Source organism: Eriocheir sinensis, chromosome 22 (genome assembly GCF_024679095.1).
Source record: "Eriocheir sinensis breed Jianghai 21 chromosome 22, ASM2467909v1, whole genome shotgun sequence".
In the NCBI taxonomy this organism is placed as follows: domain Eukaryota; kingdom Metazoa; phylum Arthropoda; class Malacostraca; order Decapoda; family Varunidae; genus Eriocheir; species Eriocheir sinensis.
In genome coordinates, this window is record NC_066530.1 from 17,778,810 (window position 1) to 17,788,809 (window position 10,000).

Sequence of the window (10,000 nt, forward strand, 5' to 3'; positions counted from 1 at the left end):
GTGTGTGTGTGTGTGTGTGTGTGTGTGTGTGTGTGTGTGTGTGTGATTATCATTATCATCATCATCATCATTAGTAGCACACATGTGGAGAGAAGGTGCACGGGAGGGGGAGAGAGACAGCGAGAGAGAGATAGAAAGAGAGGGAGAGGGAGGGAGAGACGCACAACAGCAAACAAGTACACGGAAAAAATTGTTGCGAGATTCACGTGTTGCTAACCTCTATTTGTGAATATAATATTGGTGCGGCATAAAGCTGAGCGCCTGAAATAAATTAAAGCTATTTTTGCCTTCGGGTTACGGGTTAAATGGTCATATGATAATCAGTATACTAGTGTCATCTGCCCGGCGAGTGATGTTTATTAGTGCCTTTAAGAACCGATGACATGCAGCCGGGTTGTGATTTCTTCTAATATATCGATTTTGTTATTAATTTCGTTGTGTTTATTTTTTATCCGGTTCTCACCTCCTCCGCCGTTAGGTAAGAGCCAGGTGGATCCAAGCTGCTGGGTCCTGGTTTGTGTTTGTTTTGTTTGTTTGTTGTTTGTTTGTTTACAGCTTGCGCAGACTTCAGGGGGTTTCTTGTTTATCCGTATCTCACCTCCTTCGCCATTAGGTAAAAGCCAGGTATATCTAAGCTACTGGGTCCTCTTTTGTCTGTTTTGTTTGTCTGTTATTTATTTACAGGACAGGTGCATCGCCCACTTCGGTTCCTCCTTCAGGTTTTATGCAACTCGGCTCGCCTCACCATTTTTTTTTTAGTTTGATATTCGTGTTTTTTTTACCTCCCCTGTTATGTCATCCCGCCTCTCCCATCCGTCCCTTCCTCCCCTCCACCCTTCCTACTGCATTCCTTCCTCTCCCTCGTTGCAAGCACTGAGTGATGGATGAATAAGTACAGTAGAGAGATATTATGACTAATCCTCACTCTTTTCCACCTTATGTGCTCTAGTAATGTTATAACTGGAAATGAAAGTATCTGCCATCATCATTAACAACTGCCCTTATTTTAGATATATCGCGAAGACTAGTGTTTTGAAATGGAGTGCTTGAGTTTGAGAGGAGCGGGATAGCGAGGATTCAAAGACGTGCTGTGCTTCACTCCTCGACCATACTCACCCGGTGGCCGTTTTAATCCTTTTGTTGCCTTTTAAGTGGTTTGTTTTGAAACCTGCTACGCATAAAAAAGATAAACTCCTGTCCCTAAATTCCTACCTAAAAGAAAAATAATCCTTTAAACCCAGTAATGCCATGACGAAATTAGACGTGGAAAGGCAACCCCCTCCCTTCTCGAAAACAAAGCGGCGAGCCACACACCGTGCTGAAAAAGCGGACTCCTTTGAGACAAGTGTAGGTGAGGTGGGGCGCGGGGCGAGGTGCGAGGCGCGGCCACCTGGGCTGCCGCCGCCTCCGTCAACACACGACACCGGCAAAAACACGGCGGTAAGACACCAGCGACAAGACGACAATGGCTGGACGGGTAACCTTGCTGCAGCGCGGAACCCTCGCTCAAGCACGGGGCCGCCGGGGCAAGAGACGGGAAGCAGGAATGCATGCTTTGTGCAGGCGGTCAGGAAAGATTAATCGAATTTATGCAAAAACGCAGGACGCATCCATACCTAAACCTTGCCTCATTTTTCCTCCGTAGATGACTGGTGCTTTAAGTGCTGCGTGTGTTCATAATGGCTGGATAGTTTTAAGGGTTGATTAAGAAGTATGTATAGTACAGATAAGCAGCAGCAGTCAGTAGGAAATAGACCAGCAGTATCAGCAGTAGCAGGGAAGGTATACATAGGTGCAAGCAGCTTGAGCGGGCGCCAGCAGCCTTCATTAGAGCGGCTCCCAGTCTCTACATAGCAACATCCTGCCACACTTTACATAAACGACACCTCGCTCCCTAAATCACCTCCCCCCCAGGCCTCCTCCCTGCCGCTCTCGTCCGCTAAACACCTTCTCCCTCTCGCCCTCAGCTCAAGCATTCCAAGTCAAAAATTTCTGAATTCCAAATCGACCCGCGAGGCGGAGAGATCAGGGCTGCCAACCGCCGGGGCCGCCTCATGTCCGTGCTTGTTGGTGCTGCTGATGAGGCGGTGTTCCCTTTTTTGCCGTCCTGTTGTTGCTGCTGCTTTACGGTTTGTTTAGACTTTTTTGGCGTCACATTTCTCTCCTCCTGCTCCGCCTCCCTTGTGTTTGTGTTGCTACTTTGTCTTTGGTGGTGGTGGAGGGGGGGGGGGGGGTTATGGTGGTGATATGGGGTCAGTTTCACAGTTCCCCATGATCGGTTAGTAAGCTCCCAAACCAATACCAGAGCCTTCGAAATTTCCTTGTATAGTGTCTGGTGTTTATATTTAAGTTCACAAATTTGATGAAACTATTCTGGAAAAGTCTTGTGTATTTAGTGTGGCATCGAAGACCTCCCCATTTTGGATTGTATGGGATTCTATAGTTTGGTTCGGGCTGTTACGAAGACACTGTGTTGGACTGTGAAATCGACTTATGGTTGGGGTATATGAGGGGTGGTGGAGGTTGTGATAGTAGGTTTGGGTTGGGGTTGAGGTTCTGGGTGTGATGGTAGTGTAGTGGTAGCGGGGAGAGAGGGGGCAGTATATGGTAGTAATTTGGTTAGCTATAGAGAAGGTTGTGGTGGAGGTTTTAAAAGTAGATTGTGGTTACGGTCTTAGTTGTGGTGGTGGTGGTGGTGGTTGTGAGTCCTGTATGATTTAAAAGAAAAAAAAGTCTACCTGTCTGTGGTTGAATATTTTTGGTCAGATATATAGATTAATGTTTTCCTTGCATATTTCCGTGTAGCGCATCGGAATATCAAAACATGTACGCTCTTTTTTGCGGTAAAGAGAGACCCGAACTCTTGCCGATGAACAGTATTGATCCGTGGCTTATACAGTCTTCCTACCATCCTTATGTGGGGTTACAATCTACTAAAACACCTCACCAAGACCTTTTCCTAGACTCTACATCTACTGAGATAATCACCAATCTACTAAACATCTTACCAAGACCTTATATTGACGCTACGTATGTTGAGTGTTTTGTCTGAAGCACCAAAACATGTTAAGACAGTCAATACGTATCGTTCTAATAAGCCAGTGACATCTCAAGTAGGGTTCCCTGAATAAGCACATCGATCAAGACTTTTCGTTAAACCCGTATTTAGTTTAGTCAGCCACAGCAAAAGGCTTATGAACGCCACAAATTTCCTTCAACTCCACCGGACTCCTCCCCTCCTCTCTACCTTGTATCATCTCCCTGTGTATCCCTTTCCGCAGCCTCCCTATCCCGTCACTTGTATTTCCTGGGGATGACAAGATAGAGGCGTCTTTTTCTGCAGGTAAATTAACATTAATAACCCTCCGCAAGCAGTAATTGGTGATGCAGGTGCCGCGCGCACGACCGGGAGGCAGCCAGACCCGATAATTTCAAGTCTCGTTTTTTTGTTCTTTTTCTTTTTAGCTGCGTTAGTTTCCGGAACGGCAAAATGGCTTCCAATGATCCGTCGAGCGCTTTGCATCGACTGTGTTTTTTATCTGTTATTTTATGTCAATGTACGACTGAGTACTTGGGAATGATTGGACTTGTTGTTTTTCGAAACTTTAGAAATGAGTTTCATGTTTGAAGTATAATCATGCCGGAAATGTTTTGCAACCTTTGTTGATATGCGGGCGTGAGTAGCCAAGAATCAATTTGCGGATCCGTTTATTCTTGGCTGTAGAGCAAGACAAGATTCATGAGGACGGTGATAATGGGCACAGTTGGGCAGCCATACGTTACCCGCGGCGCCGTCAGTATATGTTACTGCCACAGGAGACTAATGGTGGCGCGGCTAGAAAATTCTGGCGCTCTGATCATCTGGCAACGCTATGATTGCACTCCAGGCCGGGGCCGGGGCCGGGGAGGGGGCGCCGCTCGCGTCCGCCGCCCTGCAAAGCGAATGCATAAGAGCTTTGCATTCGTGCTTTTGACTGTCAGAGAAAGAGTAAAAAAACGGCGGTGATTTAAAAATTATTGGAACGAGGCTATCATGCAATGGCAGCAGGAATTTCCGACAATTGTTCGGCTCGACTCGTTGACGGATAATCTGGCCGATGCGAGGCGAGGCGAGGCGGGCCGAGGCGAGCCGGGCCGCGGCGCGACACTCGGGGTCCTGCTGCTGCTGCTGCTGGTGAATACTAAAGGCGTCGTTTCAGGCGCCTCTTTTGGCCCTTTGCTTTGCAGTCATTACGCAATAGTGACATACAATAAATATGTCCAGAGCTTCGTTATGGATTAATTGATATGGCACCGGCCCGCCGCGGCGCTGATCGTCCCGGGATATTGTGCAGAGGGCACCCGGGAGCGGCGGCGGCGGTGACGGAGGGGTGGTGGGGGGGCATGCATCTACACACACACACACACACACACACACACACACACACACACACACACACACACACACACACACAGTGACGCCCGAAAAAAATTCTCTTCTACATAACAGAGGCTTGATGAGCACCGCCCGCCGCCTGCCGCCGCCACCAGCGCTGCCTCACGGCCCGCGCGACGCCCTGGCCCAGCAGCTGCAATTAAGCGGCGACACATTTTGCTCATGGGCACACAGACGCGGCGCCGCAGGTCATGAGAGGCACAGAAAGTCGCAGGAGATCCTTATTCCTAAAAAGCTGGTGTTATTGTTCATCCTGGCCACTCATGGAGGGGCGCGGATTAATGCATTAGTCGAAATAGTTTACTCTACAACGTATAAATTAGTCATGAGCAGACCGAGGTAAACGCTTCAACTTTTGAAAAATGCGGCAGCGGTGTAAAATTAGTTTTAATTGATCCATGAAACTCCAGAGAAGATAGAAAAGGCTGGCCGGAATTAAACCAGAACTGTACCGGGGCATAATGGAAAGTAGACACCACGATGAGATGGGGGAGGGGGGGAGGGGGCGTGATGGTGGAGTGGGTGGCGTGGGTGGTAGTGGTGGGTGGTGATGGGGGTGGTGGATTAACTCTTGATGGTGGTGGTGGTGGTGGTGGTAGCGAGTAGGAATGCTTGTTGCTTGGGTGGTGGTTAAATTAATTATGGTGGAGAGAATGTTAATGATGTCAATAGTTGTGGTGGTTGTTGTGATTGTTATTAGTTGTTTGTTGTAATTATTTTGGTTGTTATGGTGGAGGTGGTGGTGTGGAAGTGACTAAGAGGGTAGAGGTAGTGGTGATAGTTTATAATTAGGATTGTGGTAGTGGTGGTAGTGGTGGTGAAGGTGAATAATAAAATGGTTGAGATGGTGGTGGTTGTGGTGGTCATGAGAATGGTTATTGGGCTATTTAAACGGATTCAGATAGTGGCGATGGTGGTTAATGTATTAGATGGATGTTGGTAATAGTCGTTGATGTTGGTCAAGGTGGTTGTGGTGTTGGTAAAGAGGGTTCAGAAGGTAGTGGTGGTGGTGGTGGTGGTGGTCATGGTGGTAGTGTGGTAATGTTAAATATAATGGTATGACATCGTAAAAATAAGAGCGATGTTTTGATGGTGGTGGTGGTGGTGGTGGTGGCAGTGGTAATGTAGTTATAGTGACAGTGGTAATAATGGTGATGACGATCGCTCTGGCGGTGGAGGTGAGAAGTGCTGTAATGTGACTTGTGGTGATTAGAGAGGTGGAGAGAGACAGGAGAAGCGGTGGTGATGATAATTGGCCTGGGTGATGGAAGTGGTGCTGACGGGGGCTGCATTAACGCCGAGGCTGTCCGTGCTGTTTGTTTTTTGGTGTTGGTGTTGGTGTTGGTTTTGGTGTTGGTGATGATGTAGGGGTATGTGTTGTTTTTGGGGTTGGTGTTAGTGTTGGTGTTGGTGTTAGTGTTGGTGTTAGTGTTGGTGTTGGTGTTAGTGTTGGTGTTGGTGTTGGTGTTGGTGTTGGTGTTGGTGTTAGTGATAGTGTTAATGTTGGTGTTAGTGTTAGTGTTAGTGTTGCTTTTGCTGTTCGTATTGGCAAAACACAAACCTAAAATGGCAAAATTATAAGCTACTCCGCAACACAAAAAAACATATCAATTTGTTCTATTTTACATTTACACATTTAAGGTATTGTCTCCTCATACTAAGGCTTCTAAGTTTTTTTTTTAGCAAATAGAGTTTTTTTTTATAATTGTGCAACGTTATTCGCTATTACATTCTATTTACTATAACGCTCTTTGCTTTTCCATAACCCCTAAGTCATATTTGCATTTATTACTTCTGTCTTGATTTTAATGTAACTGCAATTATTATTTTATACTTTCACTTTTTCTACACGTTTTTGTTGTTACTTTTCATTTGCATTCTAAGGCTTCACTATTTTTTCTATGTTGTTATTTAGTTCCTTTTAAATTCGTGCAAGAGGAACCTTCAATGGCGTCAGGTACGGAATATCAGGGAATCACACGTGAGCAAGCAAAGGAGAAAGCACACATTTACCTCATTACTCACGCCGAGGAAGACACAATTGACGGCTTCCCATCGCACACACACGCCGGCCATGAATCTGTCACGTAAGGGTCAGCTGCGTCCCTTGGGTGGGTGGGTGAGGGTGGGTGGGGGTGGGTGAGGGAGTGGGGGAGGATGAAGGGGGCATAAGGACGGTCAGAGCCTGGTTTGTATTGATCACTTCCCATGAACAGCCTCCAGCACCCATGGCCATGACACACACAAGCACACACACACACACACACACACACCTCGGAATGGTTACATCGCGGCCCCTCAGGCAGACACCGGGAAGGCCGCGCGGGTTCCAAGCACAGATCCTGCTCGTCGCCGCCGCGGTCGCCCCGTTAAACAGCTGCCCCTTTCAGTCCCCAGCCCCTCGTCGGATAAAAACTGGACCTTCAAGCACACGCACACTGTTGCAGTAACGTCCACGCACTCTCTCCCCGACGCTGCTCTACATGCTGTTGCCAGGCACCTGACTCCTAGCCACGCATTACTCAGGCGCCACAACACACAACAAACTCAAACGCATATTCATATTCATCTTGCTGCCTTCCCCTGAGCCTTCTTTCCATGAGGCGAGGTGTTCCGGCCTAGGTTTGGGAGGGTCATCCACATACGATCTCTCAGACACGCTACTTTCTCTTCCCTCGCACTGTAATAAGTTCAAATGCAGCATAACCTGAGTTCCCTCGTCCATGCTTGTCCGTACGTACGTGTGTCTTCCTCAGCATCCCAGGAGCATATCAACAGATGCTGGTTGCGTGTCCGCCAAGGGATGCTCGGAGTAATCAATAAGCATCGAGCTCGTCCCATCGCAAGCAGATGCATGGCTGCTTACATTCACACACACAAAAGGCCCGCCCAGCCCTTCAGTGCACTCCTCACCGCCTTAGGTATTTCGTATCATGCACGTATACATGAATGCACATACATATACGGACAGACAACCGTGGCCCACACTTGTGCATAGGCGGATGTAAGAGTGAATTCATAAGCGCGCATATATGATTACTGATGCACGGTACATTCATGATATTCCTCCCCTCTGTGACACCAGATCCAATTCACGAAGTAGATCATTTAGGAATCGCTCGCTGGTGAACTTGTCGTGATAGTTAAGTTCTTGAGTTTGCTGCTTACTCTCTGAGGCTTTACAGACATGAAAAAAGAGACGGGTTTTGTTTGTTGGCTCTGCTCCTCCCCACAAAGCAGCTGCATTAACGCATAGGTGCAGCTTTAGGCCATCATGCCTCGTTTGTAGTTTTCTAGTTTTAATGAAAACAAACTACGAACGAATTTCTTTATAATAGGCCTTTTTACGTTGTGAAAACTCCATCCGTCTATTTTTTCAACGTTTTTTATCTTTTTTTTGTTTTGTTTTTTTCTGAATAAAGCTTAAGAATCCCTCCAGTTTTTGCGGGAATATTGGAAACATTTGCCTTCTTAGCCAGGAACATTATTTGGTTAGCTTTTGTTTCGTTTGTAATAAAAAGAGGTGGACGATCATGGGTGGATAATTTTTTTTTTCCGCGGAGATAAGTACAGGGAAGGAAAAAAAAGTAAAAAGTAAGGCCAAGAGGGAGCGAGAAGGCGGGGAGGGGCGGCGAGGGCCAGGCGGGGGCCGAGTAATGTGCCGAGACCAACACGTTTTGGGTGGGCAGGAGGTCCTCGGGGAGTTTTTGTGAGGCTCGTCTGGGAGCCCGGACACCTGGCGACGCCCGTCATGAGCACATTGTGAATATTGATCTGTGCTTCCAGCGGGACGCCGTGCTTGCCGGGCTTGTTGTGTCTCGCCGGGAGGGAGTGTTCCGGCCGCGGCTGTGTGTGTGTGTGTGTGTGTGTGTGTGTGTGTGTGTGTGTGTGTGTGTGTTTGTGCATAGGTATTTGCTTAAATAATTAATTTACTCATTTATTTATTTGTCTTCTTATTCATTTATATGTATTTATGCACACACACACACACACACACACACACACACACACACACACACACACACACACATATACACACACACACACACACACACACACACACACACACACACACACTCAGCGCGGCCCGTCTTACACCTCGCCAAGACACCCGCGGCTAACACTTGTGCCTCCGCCGCCGTGTCTGGGCTGCGTCGCGGCGGCCAGGCAGGGCGACACCTCCGCTACCATCACTACCATCACCTCCGCCACCACCACCACTACCATCACCTCCGCCAGCACCACCACTAGAGCCACCACCAACACCATCAGAACCACAGCTATCACCACCACTACCATCGAAAAACAAAAACAACAGCTTAATTAACACCACCAACAACAACAACAACACCATTAACAACAATAACAATAATAATAACAAAATAAAAGCACTGGAGACTGAGGTTATAGCAGGCTAAGGACAAAATAATCTCGAAATTTCTCCTTCCTAATTTTTTCCTTGCCAATATTTACTCTCAAGAAACTCCAAGACCCAAAGCGATGATGAAAACAGTTACAAAGAAGAATTAAAATGAAGAACTGCAGAGTATATTTATCGCAATTTTAATCACTCATTTGATTAGAGTAAATTAGATTATTTTGTTCCAAGGAGTTTCGGCCCGGAAGGAAAGTGAGCCTATTATGAAAGTCAGTTTGTGCTTCATCTAGTGACCAGCGGCGCACCTGTCTGGGGCACCTGGCTGGGGACTCACGCGTCAGCCTTCACATAAAAGCTTAATTACACTAAATTATGTTATTTAACTTGAATAGGAAACATAAATAGTGTCTTTAAAGCAGATAGACGAGGCGCAATTGGCATTTTTATCATTATTATTATTATTATTATTAGTAGTAGTAGTAGTAGTAGTAGTAGTAGTAGTAGTAGTATCATTATTATCATCATCATCATTCTGCAGTTGTTTCTTCAGGGTTAAGGTAGAGGCCTGAAGGTGTCGCTGGTGCAGGTGCCACGTGGCCCAGCACACAGTCAAAACACAGCTGCAGGTGATCTCTTGTCAAAATGTTCATCATTACGCCTGGCGGAAGATTAAACTTTGGCTGGTCATAGATTTTCCACACCACTAAGCGAGAGAGAGAGAGAGAGAGAGAGAGAGAGAGAGAGAGAGAGAGAGAGAGAGAGAGAGAGAGAGAGAGAGAGAGAGAGAGAGAGAGAGAGAGAGAGAGAGAGAGAGAGAGAGAGAGAGAGAGAGAGAGAGAGAGAGAGAGCGCAATAATGATTTACGCGATGACTGACCTGCACGAATATTCACTACGTTGTATCAGTTTCTGGTGATACGAGAAAAAGTGTGTCGCGGGAAACATGCTCGGGTTCGCGTCTCTGCGAGTTCCTTGTAAATATTGCGATAAAAATGTACCTTTAATTAAAAAAAATACTCTGACACAGTTTTATGACGCTAATGAATGATCTGCTTTAATAGGGGTAAAAATTGTGACTTTGTAAGATTTCTGTTCACCAACAATTTTTATGAATGGATGCGCTGACACGTGGCCCGCCTGGCAGTTTGTGTTGGTAGTACGTTGCGGGCCAGATTAAAGTCCCATAAT

General features: G+C 46.7%; 1 protein-coding gene across 1 annotated transcript in view; it reads left to right on the plus strand.

Moving 5' to 3' along the window:
* The window catches only part of LOC127002192 (uncharacterized), a 118,045-nt gene that overhangs the window by 1,103 nt on the left and 106,942 nt on the right, over positions 1 to 10,000 (plus strand). The gene's annotated exons all lie outside the window — the stretch shown is intronic.